This window comes from Monodon monoceros, unplaced genomic scaffold (genome assembly GCF_005190385.1).
Source record: "Monodon monoceros isolate NGI ecotype Baffin Bay Population unplaced genomic scaffold, NGI_Narwhal_1 Super_Scaffold_20, whole genome shotgun sequence".
NCBI lineage: Eukaryota > Metazoa > Chordata > Mammalia > Artiodactyla > Monodontidae > Monodon > Monodon monoceros.
The window spans coordinates 20,344,386-20,360,045 of record NW_021703777.1 but is presented as its reverse complement, the minus strand read 5'-3'; the positions used below and the strand labels follow the sequence as shown (position 1 = coordinate 20,360,045).

The window sequence follows — 15,660 nt, the reverse complement described above, 5'->3', positions numbered from 1 at the left end:
TGTTTGTGCTTTTAGTGTCATATCCAAAAAAAAAAAAAAAGTCACATCATCAAAACCAATGTGGAGGAGTTTCTTACATTTTCTTTTAGGACTTTTATGGTATCAAGTCTTAGGTTCAAGTCTTTGATCCATCCTGAGTTAATTATTGTGAGTTGTTTTATATAGGGGTCCAATTTTATTTTTGCTTACATTTATCCAGGTTTTCCAACACCATCTATGGAAGACACTATTATTTCCCCATGGTTGTTCTTGGTTACCTTGTCAAAAATTAGTTAGTAGTGTTCAATGTAGAGACTTTTCACCAACTTTACTAAATTTATTCCTAAGTATCATATTATTTTTGATGCTATTGTAAATTAGATAGTTTACTTTTTCAGATGTTTTACTACTTGTGTGTAGAAATACAACTGATGATGTATGTTGTTTTTATATACTGCAATTTTACCTACTTTGTTGATTAGTTACAACATTTTGGGACTCCTTTGGATTTTTTGTATACAAGATCATACCATCTTCAATGAGAATTTTCTTCCTTTCTGATTTGGGTGCCTTTCTTTGTCTTTCCTGATTTCCCCAGCTAATACTTCCAGTACTATATTGAATAAGAGTGATTCAGTGGACATCACTGTCTTGTTCTTGTTCTTGGCAGAATAGCTTTTACCTTATTACCATCAAGTATGATGTTAGCTGTGGGCTTGTTATGTATGGCCTTAATTATGTGGAGGTATGTTCCCCCTATACTCAATCTGTTCAGAGTTTTTAATCATAAAAGAATTGCATTTTGTCCAGTGCTTTTTCAGCATCTACTGAAATGATCATGTGGTTTTTATTTTTACTCTATTAATATGGTGTATCCCACATATTTGTTTGTGTACCATTGAACTATTCTTATATCCCAGTGACAAATCCCATTTGGTCCCAGTGGATAATCCCTTTCAGGTATTGTTGAATTTGATTTGCTCATATTTTGTTCAGAATTTTTGCATCTATATTAATCAGTTTTATTGGCCTCCAGTTTTCATTTCTTGTAGAGTCTTTATCTGGCTTTGGTGTCCCGGAAATCCTCCTCTCATAGAACAAGTTTGGAAGTATTCCTTAGTCTTTCATTTTTTGGAAGAGTTTGAGAATTACTGGTGTTAATTCTTCACAGGTTTGGTAGAATTCACCAATAAATTCATCTGGTCCTTGAGTTTTCTGTGTTGGGAGCTTTTTTGATTACTGATTCAATCCCTTATCATTGGTCTGTTCAGATTTTCTTTTTTTTTTTTTTAACATCTTTACTGGAGTATAATAGCTTTACATTGTTATTCAGATTTTCTATTTCTTCCTGATTCAGTCTTTGTATGTAGTGAGTTTCTAGGAAGTACCAGTTTCTTCCTGAGTATCTAATTTGTTGGCATACAGTTGTTCATAGTAGTCTCTTATCATCCTATGTATTTCTGTAGTATGAGTTGTAATGTCTCCTCTCTCATTTCTAATTTTGAGTCTTCTATTTTCCTAGTCTAGCTAAAAGTTTGAAAATTTTATATTTTTGAAAATCCAGCCTTTAGTTTATTGATCCTTTCTTGTATATGTTTTATTTATTTATTTCCACTCTAGTGTTTATGATATCCTAACCTCTGCCAACTTTGGAATAAATTTCTTTTTCTACTTCCTTGAGGTGTAGAGTTAGATTGAGAGCTTTCTAATTTCTTGTCGTATGCACTCATCACTATAAACTTTCCTCTTTGAACTTCTTTTGCAGCATCCAATAGGTTTTGGCATGTTGTGTTTCCATTTTCATCGGTTTTGAGACTTTTTTTTTAAAAATTCTCTTTGGCTTTCCTTTTTGACCCACTGAAGTGTACTGTTTAGTTTCCACATATTTTTAGATTTTCCATTTATGCTCTTGTTGATTTCTAGTTTTATATAATTGTGTTCAGATATTTGGTATAATTTTGATCTTCTTAAATTTGCTAAGACATGTTTGTGTCCTATCATATGATCTTTCCTGGAGTATGTTTCATGTGCACCTGAGAACAAGTTGTTGGATAGAATGTTCTATATATGCCTGTTAAGTCCATTTGATGTAAGGTATAGACCAGTGTTTTCCTGTTGGATCTATCCATTGCTGAGAAGGGAGTATTGAAGTCCCCTACTATTACTGTATTGTCTATTTCTTTCTTCAGATCTGTGTTTGCTTAATATATTTAGGTGCTTTGATGTTGGGTGTGTATATATTTACAATTGTTAATATCTTCTTGATGTATCGACCCTTGTGTCATTATATAATGACCTGCCTTGTGTCTTATTATGGTTTTTGGCTTAAAGTCTGTTTTGTCTGATATAAGTATGGCTACCTCCACATTATTTGGCTTCCACTTGCATGGAATATAGTCATCCATCTCTTTACCTTGACCCTAAGCGTGTCTTTAAAGCTTAGGGGACTTCCCCTGGAAATGAGGGGATTTCCCTGGTGGTGAAGTGGTTAAGAATCCGTCTGTCAATGCAGGGGACATGGGTTTGAGCCCTGGTCCAGGAAGATTCCACATGCTGCAGAGCAACTAAGCCCGTACGCCACAACTATTGAAGCCCTAGAGCCCATGCTCCGCACCAAGAGAAGCCACTGCAATGAGAAGCCCGCACACTGCAATGGAGAGTAGCCCCCACTCACCACAACTAGAGAAAGCCACGCAGCAACAATGACCCAACGCAGCCAAAAAATAAACAAATAATTTTTTTTTAAAAAGTTGAAATGAGTGTCTTATATGCAAAATATAATTGGGCCTTATATTTTTTTATCCAGCCAGCCACTCAATGGCTTTGATTTGTGAATTCAATCCATTTACATTTAAAGTGATTTTTGATATGTAAGGACTTATTACTGCCATCTTATTAATTACTTTCTGATTGTTTTGTAACTCCATTGTTTCTTTTTCCCCTCTGTGTCTATCTACCTTTGTGAGTTGGTGGTTTACCGTGTCAGTATGCTGTGTTTAATTTTTTAATGTTTGTGATTCTACTAAAGATCTTTGCTCTGTAGTTACCATGAGGCATACATAAAACATCTCATAGTTAAAACAGTACATTTTATGCTAATAGCAACTTATCTTTGTATGCCTATAAGTGTTTCATTCTTTTATTCTTCTCCTTTCATATTTTTATGTCATGAGGTACTTCATTTTATCTGCATATTTGTTAAAACACTATCATAGCTATAAATTTTTCTGTTAATTTTTTCATTTCATTCATTTCAGCTCCAGATTTTTTTTTTTGGTTCTTTTTTACAATTTTTGTCTGTTGTATTTTTCTTTCCTTCATGTTTTTTCTGATTCCATTGAATTGTCTTTCTGTCTTTCCTTGTAGCTCACTGAGCTTTCTTATAAACAGTGTTTTTTCATTATTTATTAGGTAGATTGTAGATTTCTAAGTCTTTGGGATTGATAAATGAAAGACTGGCAATCCTTTAATGTCATTAGATTACTTTGATTTTTTAAAAATATTCTTGGGGTTTTCTGCTGCTGTTTTCACTTCTGAAGTAGTAGCCACCTCCTCCAGCATTTACTAATTGTCTTCAGGAGAGAAACACCTTCTGTCAGCCCTCTAGAGATTCTGAAGCTTTCTCGGACCTTTATGGATAAACCTGTTTCACGGTTCCTATCACATCTTTGGCAGAATTCTCGAGCTTATGTGCTGTCTTTTGATCTTGCAACACAATAGGCTGGCTACTGACAGCCCCTCTTTTCTTCTCCTAAGGGTGGTGCTAATGCAGAAATTTATGGTCTGTCTCTGGCCTGCAGATGTGAGCCATCTACCTGTGTGTGTTCTCAGGCGGTGTGCCAAATCTTTCCCTCAGTGCCTTGGTTGGGAGCACACATGCTGAACTGACCACAGTGTGAGGATTTGTGTTGGTACAATTTACAGAGGACCGAGGGTGCCCATTGGCCAGTTGGGAGGATCTATGGGTGAGGCCTCCCTATTGGCTCAGGGATGGGCTTCTTGATGGAGTCTGTGATACAGCTAGTAGAGTCTGCAGCACATTAATGCCTTACCAAAATCCTATCTGCTACGTCTTCCCCACCCCCAGTCGTGCGGTTCATGATTCAGCACTCTGGAAGGGGCCAGAAAATAACAGGCCTTTTTGGCTGCATCCCACACAGTTGGAGAAGCTTCATGCTCACTCACATGCTTTCACTTGCCCCTGCAGGGGAAATCATGGGCCAGGAAGATCTCTCTTGGCCCTAAATTGTGCAATCTTGGTGGGGGTGTGATGTTGGTAAAGTGAAACTATTCCCTTTACTTTGTCCAATGTATCCAAACTCACATATATATATATATATATATATATTTTTTTTCCCCCTCCAACATTGTGCTAGCACTTCTCTACTAGAAACCTGGATATCCTCAAAGCCTCTTTTATTCATGAGTGATGGATTAAAATAGTATTTTCCAGGTGCCCCTGGGCTTTATCCAAGAGAAGCCAGTTAACAGATGACTGCCAAGTCCAGAGCTGGGACTGAGGTCTCTATGCCTATTACCCTGTGCACAGATGGGTGAGATTCCTCCTGGTCCCCTTGATGTATGGTGCTGTATACTACACCTCCCACAAAGACACTTGTCTGTGAATGAAGCCAAGTTGTTGTTGAAGGGGGACATGAAGCACATGTTATTCAAACTTAATGCTGATGGAACTCCTCCCTGAAATATAGTCAAGTCAAATTGAGTAACTCAACCTGAGCTTCCTTTACTTTGCTTTTATCTTTTCTTTGGTCTTGAGACCTCAACCAGGAGGCCGTCTGGAGTCTTCCTCACTAAGGGAAGAAATCCTAGAGAGAGAGAGAGAGAGAGAGAGAGAGAAGCTTCCCTGAGACAGATTCTCACATGGAAAAATGATTAGGCTCTTTGCCCTTCCTAATACAATCCCATTCTCTAAAAAAAACACCCACACTTTCTTGACCCAGGTCAAAGTTTCTTCCCATGTTGGATAAAGACCAGAACAAGTCAGGGAACTGTTTCCCTTGCTCTTCACCTATAGGAATTCTCAGACTTTGCCTCACATCATTATTACTTGGAAAACATTAAAAAATTCCCATGCCCAGGACTGAAAACGATTCCGTAAAATAGTATTTCTGGGCATCAGTATTTTTAAAAGATCACCATGTTATTCAAATTTGCTGGCAAAGTGAGAATAAGTATACTTCCCCTACTTAGTAAAAATTGTGCATGTGAGTCACCTGAAAATATTGTTAAAATGCAGTTTTTGTTCCAGGAGGCCTGAGTTGTGCCTAAGAGTTTGAATCTGACACAATTTAGGGACATAGACTACACTGAGACTACTAACATCCTCTTTTACACTCAAGTCAATAAAACTTGGTGACAAAACAAAACCAAAAAACCATACAAGACATGACTGGAAGTGAAAGTATCTGTACAATATGGAACATTGAGAGGATCTCATTATCATGAAGAAACTAACCAAATACAATTTCTAGTGAATTTTAATAACCAAAATTTATAAGATGAAGACAATATCCTCTATTATGGTTTTCAGTAGAACTCTCTTTCAGAGACAAAAATTCTAGGTTCAGGAAAGGCTCAGCTTAAAAAACACAGAAATTTTCATCCCCATAGGTGTCTATTTTATCCTGTTTCCCAAATTCCAGTCACTTGCACACTGAATACAAGTAAATGTTAATTAATTAATAGCTTCATACTGACATTATAACTTAATATTTTCCTATGTGTTGACTCAGTTTCTTATTAATTTACTAATATTTTCCTTTATTTTTCTTTCAGTTCTATTGAGATATTATTGACATACAGTACTGTAGAAATGGTGGGTGTACAGCATAATGACATATGTCGTAAAAGGATCAGCAAACAATTTAAATTTTTAAAAAATTTACTAAATCATATGACAGTTTGGTGACCTCCATTTAAAACAAATTAAATTTACACAATTCATAACATTACATGAAATGGGCTGTGCAATTCTCAATATTATCTGGTGTTCTGAAATTTGTACATAAACCACAGCTGGGGAAGTGCTAATTCATGAGACAAATTCTGCTCCTTTCTTCTTTCTTTTACTCCAGTAGTCGCCTCTGAGCCCTGTTAGCCTGGAGGCTGAATCTTCCATGCCTTGGGGCAGAGCGGGTCACTCCCCTCAGAGGAGACCAGAAGGTCCTCCTGGAGAATGTGGACTGGGACATGGGTCAGTATCACCCAGGTTCCTCTAAGAGGTGAAACATCTGACTTGTAGGAGAAGGCTTCTTAGGAGGATGAAATGAAAGGTGTTCTGAACCTGGAGCCCTCCCCGCATCCCTTGTCCCATCATGAAGACAATTCTGAGGGGTTGGTCTGGAACATGTGTAGATGGTAGAGGTTGGGGGACAATGCAGGCCTGGATTGGGCTCAGGTGAGGTAAGTTGGGTAGAGGCTGGGAGTCAATGCTTAGCATTGGGGCAGGTGTCCTTATGGTCATTTGGTGTGCCTGTGTGAATCCAAGTCCAGTTGTACTGGGAAGAGGATAAAGGCTGTGGATAATTCCACAGATCAGGTCTCTGAGTATCCTCAGAGGATAAAAGGGTCCTGAGTCTTACTTTTTTGTGAGAAGGGGGTAGGTAGGAGGGGAAGATCTAGCAAAACAGGATGGAGACCGAGGCAGATCTCTTGCCTGCTGCCTGAGTTTGGAGTCCTGATCACATTTATGTTTGAGATTCTCTGGTCTGCACATTGAGTCTACACTTCAGTGCTCTGTGGTTGGTGACATGGTCCAGACCAGATGTCTTGGTGACAAGCTGGGGAACATCATAGGAGAAGCTCCCAGGCCTGTTGGCAAGGATGTTTGAGCCTTGACCAATGTGCTTCGCTGTAGGTTGTGAGGTTTAACGATATCCTCATCCTGTCCTTTAACTGGTCCACAAGTTGAGAGCAAAGAGCTCAGTACAGAGCTCTTGATGTAAGGCTGTGTATGGCAGATGGCCCTCATATCAAGTGTCTTGAGTGATGGATGACCTGTGAAAACAAGTTCCTTGACAAATTTTTTAGTGACTGTGTGCACAGTAATTGGCTTGGAAGGATGTGGGAGAAGACACCACAACTATAAAGTATATTTGAAGTCCCTCTCAATCAAGAGAAAAAAATAGAAGCAAACAAATAAAAATATTTGGAACCTATGGAATTAAATTTCACAGTAAAAGAAATAAAAACGATCATTTTACATATGAAGAGGACACAACCTCAGTGATGGTCAGGGGAAAATACATTACAATGCCAATGTGGTAATAGTTTTTTCCTACCCATTATATTGGAAACTTAAAGTGCCTTTGTAGCATCTCTTGTCAACATCAGTGGAAACAAGCCCCTTGATATACTCTTGCAGGTGGTATACATGACTAACGTCCTTTTTAAGTCAGTTTGTCCCCTCTTTTGCTTCCTCAGGTTCTTGGTTTTAGGGGTGCTCTGGGGCTGAAGTTTGTGTGATGACTTTGATATTTCTTGTGTCCTTGGGCCTCTGGTCAATCTCCTTCAGGCATTGATAACCTGATTTCCTGAAGTAGAAGAAAAAAGGCAAAAAAGTCATATAGAGATTGAATCAAGATGGCGGAATAGAAGGACACGGTGTTCATCTCCTCCCATGAATATGTCAGAAAAAGTCTACATGTGGAACAGTCCTCACAGAATACCTACCGAACGCTAGCAGAAGATCTCAGACACCCAGAAGTGCAAGAAAGGTCTCCATGTAATGAGATAGGATGAAAGAAAAAAAAGAAGAAAACCTGCACCCCTGGGAGGAAGCTGTGAAAGAGGAAAGGTTACCTCACCCTGGGAAGCCCCTTCACCAGTGAGAAGATCAGCTGGGGCAGAAAAGGAGCTTCAGAGGGTTGGAGGAGAGCACAGCAGCGTTTGCAGCAGACAAAACAGAGACCTGCACAGAGGATCTGTGCTACCTTGTGCAGTCCCCAGCCCAAGAAGTGTGCCTACTGGTATGTGGGGTGGGGCTGGGTGTTAAAACTGGGGCTTCAGAGGAAAAACCAGGGGAGAGGACTGGGGTTGGCTGCATGAAGACAGCCTGAAGGGGCTGGAGTGTGGTACCGGCCCAACTTGGGTGTATGCAGAAGAAGCACAGGCCAGCCATAGAAGCAAAACACCATTGTTGGGGGGCGGGTGAAGGGAGGGGCAGAGCTGCCATAGCAGCCTCCTTCTTGGTGCCACTTCTATGAGCTCTGGGAGCTCACAAGCAACTCTTAACGAAAGTGGCTATTGAGGGAACATATCTCAACATACTAAAAGCTGTTTCTGACAAACCTACAGCCTATATGATACATAATGGTGAAAAACACTTAGCCTCTGGAACACAGACAAGGATGCCCACTCTCACCACTTTAAGTCAACATAATATTGGAAGTCTATCCATACCAATCAGATAAGAAAGAGAAAGAAAAGGTACGCAAATTGGGAGGGAAGAGGTAAAATTGTCATTATATGCAGATGACATGATACTATATATAGAAAACCCTAAAGACTCCACACAAGCTACTAGAACTGATAAACAGATTCAGCAAGGTAGCAGGATACATGATTAATGTACAGAAATCAGTTGCATGTGTTTACATTAAAAATGAAATATCAGAAAGGAAATGGAAAAAAAAATCCCTTTTAAAATTGCATCCAAAAAACTAAAATACTTAGGAATAAACCTGACCAAGATAGTGAAAGACTTGTATGCTGAGAACTATAAAACATTAATAAAGGAAAGTGAAGATGACTCAAAGAAATGGAAAGATATCCCATTGGACTGGAATTATTGATAAAATGGCCATAGTGCCCAAAGCAATCTACAGATTTAATGCCAACCCTATCAAATCACCCATGACATTTTCCACAGAACTAGAATAATTCTAAAATTTATATGGAACTACAAATGACCCAGAATTGCAAAAGCAATCCTGAGGAAAAAGAACAAAGCAGGAGGCATAACCCTTCCAGACTTCAGACAATACTACAAAAGCTACAGTAATCAAAACAGCATGGTATTGGCACAGAAACAGACATATGAATCAATGAAACAGAGCCCAGAAATAAACCCACACACCAATGGTCAATTAATCTTGAACAAAGGAGGCAAGAATATACAATGGAGAAAAGACAGTCTCTTCAGTAAGTGGTGTTGGGAATGTTGAACAGCTGCATGTAAATCATTGAAGTTAGAACACATCCTCATACCATGCACAAAAATAAACTCAAAATGGCTTAAAGACTTAAATATAACACATAACACCATAAAACTTGTAGAAGAGAACATAGGCAAAACATTCTCTGACATAAATCGTACCAACATTTTCTTATGTCAGTCTCCCAAGGCAATAGAAATAAAAGCAAAAGTAAACAAATGGGGCCTATTCAAACTTACCAATTTTTACACAGCAAAGGAAACTGTAAAAAAAAAATGAAAAGACAACCTACTGAATGAGAGAAACTATTTGCAGAGGATGCAACCAACAAGGGCTTAATTTCCAAAATATACAAACAGTTCATACAACTCAATCACACACACACAAAAAAAAATCAAAAAAATGGGCAGAAGACCTAAATAAATATTTCTCCAAAGAAGACATACAGATGGCCAAAAGGCACATGGAAAGATGCTCACCATCACTAATTATTAGATAAATGCAAATCAAAACTGCAATGAGGTATCACCTTAAACTGGTCAGAATGGCCATCATTAAAAAAGTCTACAAATAATAAATGCTGGAGAGGGTGTGGAGAAAAGGGAACCCTTCTACAGTTGGTGGGAATGTAAACTGGTGCAGCCACTATGGAAAACAGTATAGAGGTTCCTCAAAAAACTAAAAGTATAGTTGCCATATGATCCAGCCATCCCTCTCCTGGGCATATATCTGGAGAAAACTATAATTCGAAAAGATGGATCTCCTGGGTGGAGGGCTAGATAGTCTGGTGGGACAGTCCTTCATCCATCATCAGTGCCTGCAACCTCTGCTCCTTCACCTACTCCTGCTGTGGTCAGCAGTGGTCTGAATGACCTATTTGACCTCTCCATGAGGATAGGCATGGCGCCTGGTGGATATGTGGCTTCAAAGGCTGTCTGGCTGCCTGCAGTAAAGGCTAAAGGAGATTTCGGGAATATTTACTCACCGCCAAGGGCACATCTATATGGAAATGACCTTCACCAACAGAGCTCTGCAGCACATGACAGACTTGGCAATTCCGTTTAACAATAATAGGTTTGGTGTCATCCCCAGCACTCCTCTGGCCATCCCTACACCACTGATGCTAAACCAGAGCATTGATGGCTCCCTGCCTCTCAGCATCTTGGGCCCATTCGTGAAGATAGAACCTTTGAACAACCTGCAGGTGGCTGTGAAAAACAACACTGATGTCTTCTACTTCAGCTGCCTCATCCCACTCAACGTGCTTTTTTGTAGAAGACAGCAAAATGGAGTACCAGGTCTTCCTTGCAACATGGAAGGATATTCCCAATGAAAATGAACTTCAGTTTCAGATTAAGGGATGTCATTTAAATGCTGACACTGTTTTCAGCAAGTTGCAAAACAACAATGTTGATACTATTGCCAAGACGAATGTGGAAGACCAGGACATTCTGTATCAATCCGTGAAGCTCACTAATGGCATTTGGATTTTGGCCAAGCTCTGTAGACCAGCCAGGAAACCCCAGTTACACGCTGTCACTAAGTGCAGAGCTCCTGACGTCTCCCAGTACATCTTTCAGGTCTACAACAGCGTTTTGAAAAACTAATAGACTGGTCCGGTGCCTTCCAGCTACCGTCATTGGTGCAAGCCAAGAACTCTTAACTGGAAGAAATTGTATTGCCATGTACAATCTGAAGCCAAAAATACTGAGGCCACGCACCAAGGTAGTGACTAGTCTAACCTGTACTAACATTAGGGCACAATCTGTTGGATAGTTTTAGCTTCTTGTGAACGTTTGTAACCACTGCTTCAATCACTTCCTACCTCCTGCCACCTGCTGCTATATGTCCTTACTTGTGGGCTTCTCCATCCTGTGCCAGTGGCTGGCATTTTTGACTGTCATTTTTGTTTTGTTTTGTTTTTTTGCGGTACGCAGGCCTCTCACTGTTGTGGCCTCTCCCATTGCAGAGCACAGGCTCCGGACGCACAGGCTCAGCGGCCATGGCTCACGGGCCCAGCCGCTCCACGGCATGTGGGATCTTCCCGGACCGGGGCACGAACCCGTGTCCCCTGCATCTGCAGGCGGACTCTCAACCACTGCGCCACCAGGGAAGCCCTTGACTGTCATTTGATATTTTGTAATCAAGAACTCACTTCAAAGGCAGAAAAAGACAAATATTAAAGCAAAGCAAAGTGTCATTGAAAATAAAATCAGGTGATTTGTTGTTTTTTTCCTACTCAGTTGTTTGAGCATATTATGTATTTTATCTATTAGATATGTTTTTCAAATGTTTCTTCCCATTTTGTAGGTACACTCTTCTCTCTGTAAATTGTTTCCTTTGCTGTTCAAACCTTTATAGTTTTTTTAAAAATAATTTCCCTGGAAACTATGCAATCTTTTTTTAAAAATTAATTTATTTTATTTTATTTATTTTTGGCTGCATTGGGTCTTCGTTGCTGCGCATGGGCTTTCTCTAGTTGCGGCGAGCAGGGGCTTCTCACTGCGGTGGCTTCTCTTGTTGCAGAGCACCGGCTCTAGGCACATGTGCTTCAGTAGCTGCAGTGTGTGGGCTCAGTAGTTGTGGCTCGCGGGCTCTAGAGCGCAGGCTCAGTAGTTGTGGCGCACGGGCTTAGTTGCTCTGTAGCATGTAGGATCTTCCCAGCCCAGTGCTCGAACCCGTGTCCTCTGCATTGGCAGGCGGATTTTTTTCTTAACATCTTTATTGGAGTATAATTGCTTTACAGTGGTGTGTTAGTTTCTGCTTTATAACAAAGTGAATCAGCTATACATATATATATATATATATATATATATATATCCCCATATCTCCTCCCTCTTGCGTCTCCCTCCCACCCACCCTATCCCACCCCTCTAGGTGGACACAAAGCACCGAGCTGATCTCCCTGTGCTATGCAGCTGCTTCCCACTAGCTATCTATTTTACATTTGGTAGTGTATATATAAGTCCATGCCACTCTCTCACTTCGTCCCAGCTTACCCTTCCCCCTCCCCATGTCCTCAAGTCCATTGTCTACGTCTGCATCTTTACTCCTGTCCTGCCCCTATTGTTCTTCAGAACCTTTTTTTTTGTTGTTTTAGTTTCCATATATATATGTTAGCATACGGTATTTGTTTTTCTCTTTCTGACTTACTTCACTCTGTATGACAGACTCTAGATCCATCCACCTCACTGCAAATAACTCAATTTTGTTTCTTTTTATGGCTGAGTAATATTCCATTGTATATATGTTCACATCTTCTTCATCCAGTCATCTGTCGGTGGACACTTAGGTTGCTTCTATGTGGCAGGCGGATTCTTAACCGCTGAGCCACCAGGGAAGTCCAAACCTTTATAGCAATCTATTTTTCAATTTTTTTTGTTTTTGTTTTTGTTGCCTGTGTTTTGGGGGTCATATCCAAAAATACATTGCCCATACATACCACTGTAAAGAAGTTTTTTTCCCTATATCTTTTTCTATTAATTTTACAGTTTCAGATCTTATATTTAATTCTCTAAACCACTTTGAATTAATTTTTGTATATAGTGTGAGATATGGGTCTAATTTCTTCCCTGTGCTTGTGAATATTCAGTTTCCCACTAAATTACTGAAGAGAGGATTATTTCCTAATTGTATATTCCCAGCACTTTTGTCAAAGATCAATGGATTGTAAATATGTGGATTTATTTCTGAGGTCTGTATTTCGTTCTGTTGTTCTATATGTCTGTTTTTATACTACTACCATACTGCTTTGATTACTATGCTTTGTAGTATGGTTTGAAATTATGAAACATGATGCCTTTAGCTTTGCTCTTTGTGCTCAAGATTGCTTTGGATATTTTGGGTCTTTTAAGGTTCCATATGAATTTTAAGATTTCTTTTTCTATTTTGTGGGGAAAATGTCTTCAGAATTTTGACATGAATTGCATTAACTCTGTAGATTGCTTTGGATAGTATGGACATTTTAACAGTATTAATTTATTCAATCCATTAACATGGGTGATCTTTCCATTTTTTTGCGTCTTCAAATTCTTTCATCAATATTTTATAGTTTTCAGTGTATGGGTCTTTCACATTCTTGGTTAACTTTATTCATAAGTATTTTATTCTTTTGGGTGCTACTGTAAATGGGACTTGTTTAACCTTTTCTGATAGTTTCTGTTGTTAGTGTATAGAGCCACAAATGATTTTTGTATGTTGATTTTGTATCCTGCAGCTTTATTTATTTATTAGTTTGAACAGTTTTTTGGAGGTGGCATGTTTAGGGTTTTGTAGCTATAAAATCATGTCATCTGCAAACAGAGAAAATTTAGCTTTAATTTTATGATTAGGATTTACTTTCTTTACTTTTCTTGCCTACTTATTCTGGTTAGGAATTCCAGTACTATGTTGAATAGAAGAGGCAATAATAGGTAACCATGTCTTGGTCCAAAACTTAGAAGAAATGCTTTCATGATTCATAATTCAATATACTGTTAGTTTTGGCTTGTCATATGACTTTTAATGTGTTGAGGTATATTCCTTCTATAACTAATTTCTTGACAGTAATTTTCATGAAATGAAGTTGGATTTTGTCAAATAATTTTTCTGTATCTATTAATATGACCATATTTTCCCTTTATTCTCTTAATGTGATGTAACACATTTATTGATTTGCATATATTGAACCATCCTGCATCCAGGCATAAATCCCACTTGATCATGGTGAATGATCCTTTTAATGTGCTGTTGAACTTAGTGTGCCAGTGTTTTGAGTATATTTCATCTATGTTTTTCAGGGATATTGATCTGTACATTTCTCCTAGTGCCCTCATCTGGTTTTGATATTGGAGTAATGCCTCATAAGATGGTTTGAAAGTGTACCCTTCTCTTTAAATTTTTGGAAGTATTTAAGAAGTCTTAGCTTTAATTTCTCTTTAAATATTTGGCATAATTCACCAGTAAAACCACCTGGTCCTGGGATTTTATTTATTGAGAGGTTTTTCAGTACTGTTTCATTCTCTTTACTCATTACTAGTCTGTTCAGATGTTCTATTTCTTAACTACTTAGTCTTGATAGGTTGTATGTTTCTAGGAGTTTGTCCATTTTTTTCTATGTAATTCAAGTTGTTTGCATAATACTTAGTAGTCTTTTATTGTCCTTTGTATTTCTGTGGCATCAGTGTAATGGCTTTATATATATATATATATATATATATATATTATATATATGTATATATACTCGCTTTTTCTTAGTTATTCTAACAGTTTGTCAATTTTATCTTTTTCCAAAAAAACTCCTTAATATTATTATCTTTCTACTATATATGTGGTCTTTTACTTTTTTTTTTTCTTTTTTTTTTTTTTTTGCTGTACGCGGGCCTCTCACTGTTGTGGCCTCTCCCGTTGCGGAGCACAGGCTCCGGACGCGCAGGCTCAGCGGCCATGGCTCACGGGCCCAGCCGCTCCGCGGCACGTGGGATCTTCCCAGACCGGGGCACGAACCCATGTCCTCTGCATCGGCAGGCAGACTCTCAACCACTGCGCCACCAGGGAAGCCCTTTATTACTTTTTAAAAAAAATTTATTGGAGTATAGTTGATTTACAATGTTGTGTTAGTTCCATGTGTACAGTAAAGTGAATCAGTTATACACATATATATATATATATCTACTCTTTTTAATATTCTTTTCCCATATAGGTCATTACAGAATAATGAGTAGAGTTCCCTGTGCTATGCAGTAGGTCCTTCTATTACTTTTATAACTGCTAATCCTTATTTATTTCATTCTGCCAATATTGGGCTTAGTTTGTTCTTTTTATAGTTCCTTTTGTTGTAAAGTTAGGTTCTTTATTTGAGATATTTTTTCAGAGACAAAAGATTTTATTACTTATGGCACAGCAAGCGTGAGCACAATATTGTATTGGGTTTCCCTCCCCCACCAGTTCCAACAAGGATGACACAGAGGGATCCAGTTGAGTGTTATGTGTACTCAGTTGTGTTACATTGATGAACTCCACTGAGTTTGAGGACTCCATTGCTTTTAAAATGAGAGGTTAGCAAGCTTACTGCTTGTCTGAGGGAGACACATAACCTCACTCCTCAAGGCTGTTTGTTACAAACACACTCCCAAGAAATGGCTCCGTTAAAATGCTGTCAGGCATGCACTCCTTTTCTTTTTTTTTTTTTTAATTGAAGAATAGTTGACATACAGTAGTTATGTTAGTTTCGGATGTACAACATAATGATTCAGCATTTAAGTTTATCACAAAATAATCACCATGATGAGTTTAATAACCAACTGTCCCCATCCACAGTTATTGCAATATCATGAACCATATTCTTTATTCTGTATATTAAATTCTTGTCAATTTTTATTTTATAACTGGAATTTTGTACTTCTTATGCCCCTTCACCTGTCTTGTCCAACACCCATTCACCTCCCCTCTTGCAACCACCAATTTTTTAACTCTGTCTATAAGACTGGTTATTGTAGCTTTGTAGTCAGGGAGCATGCTATCTCCA

General features: G+C 38.6%; 1 pseudogene; it reads left to right on the top strand.

Annotated features, from left to right (window-relative positions):
- The first annotated feature begins 9,909 nt into the window (after window positions 1–9,909).
- LOC114902349 lies at window positions 9,910–10,762 on the top strand (annotated as a pseudogene).
- The last annotated feature ends 4,898 nt before the right edge of the window (window positions 10,763–15,660 follow it).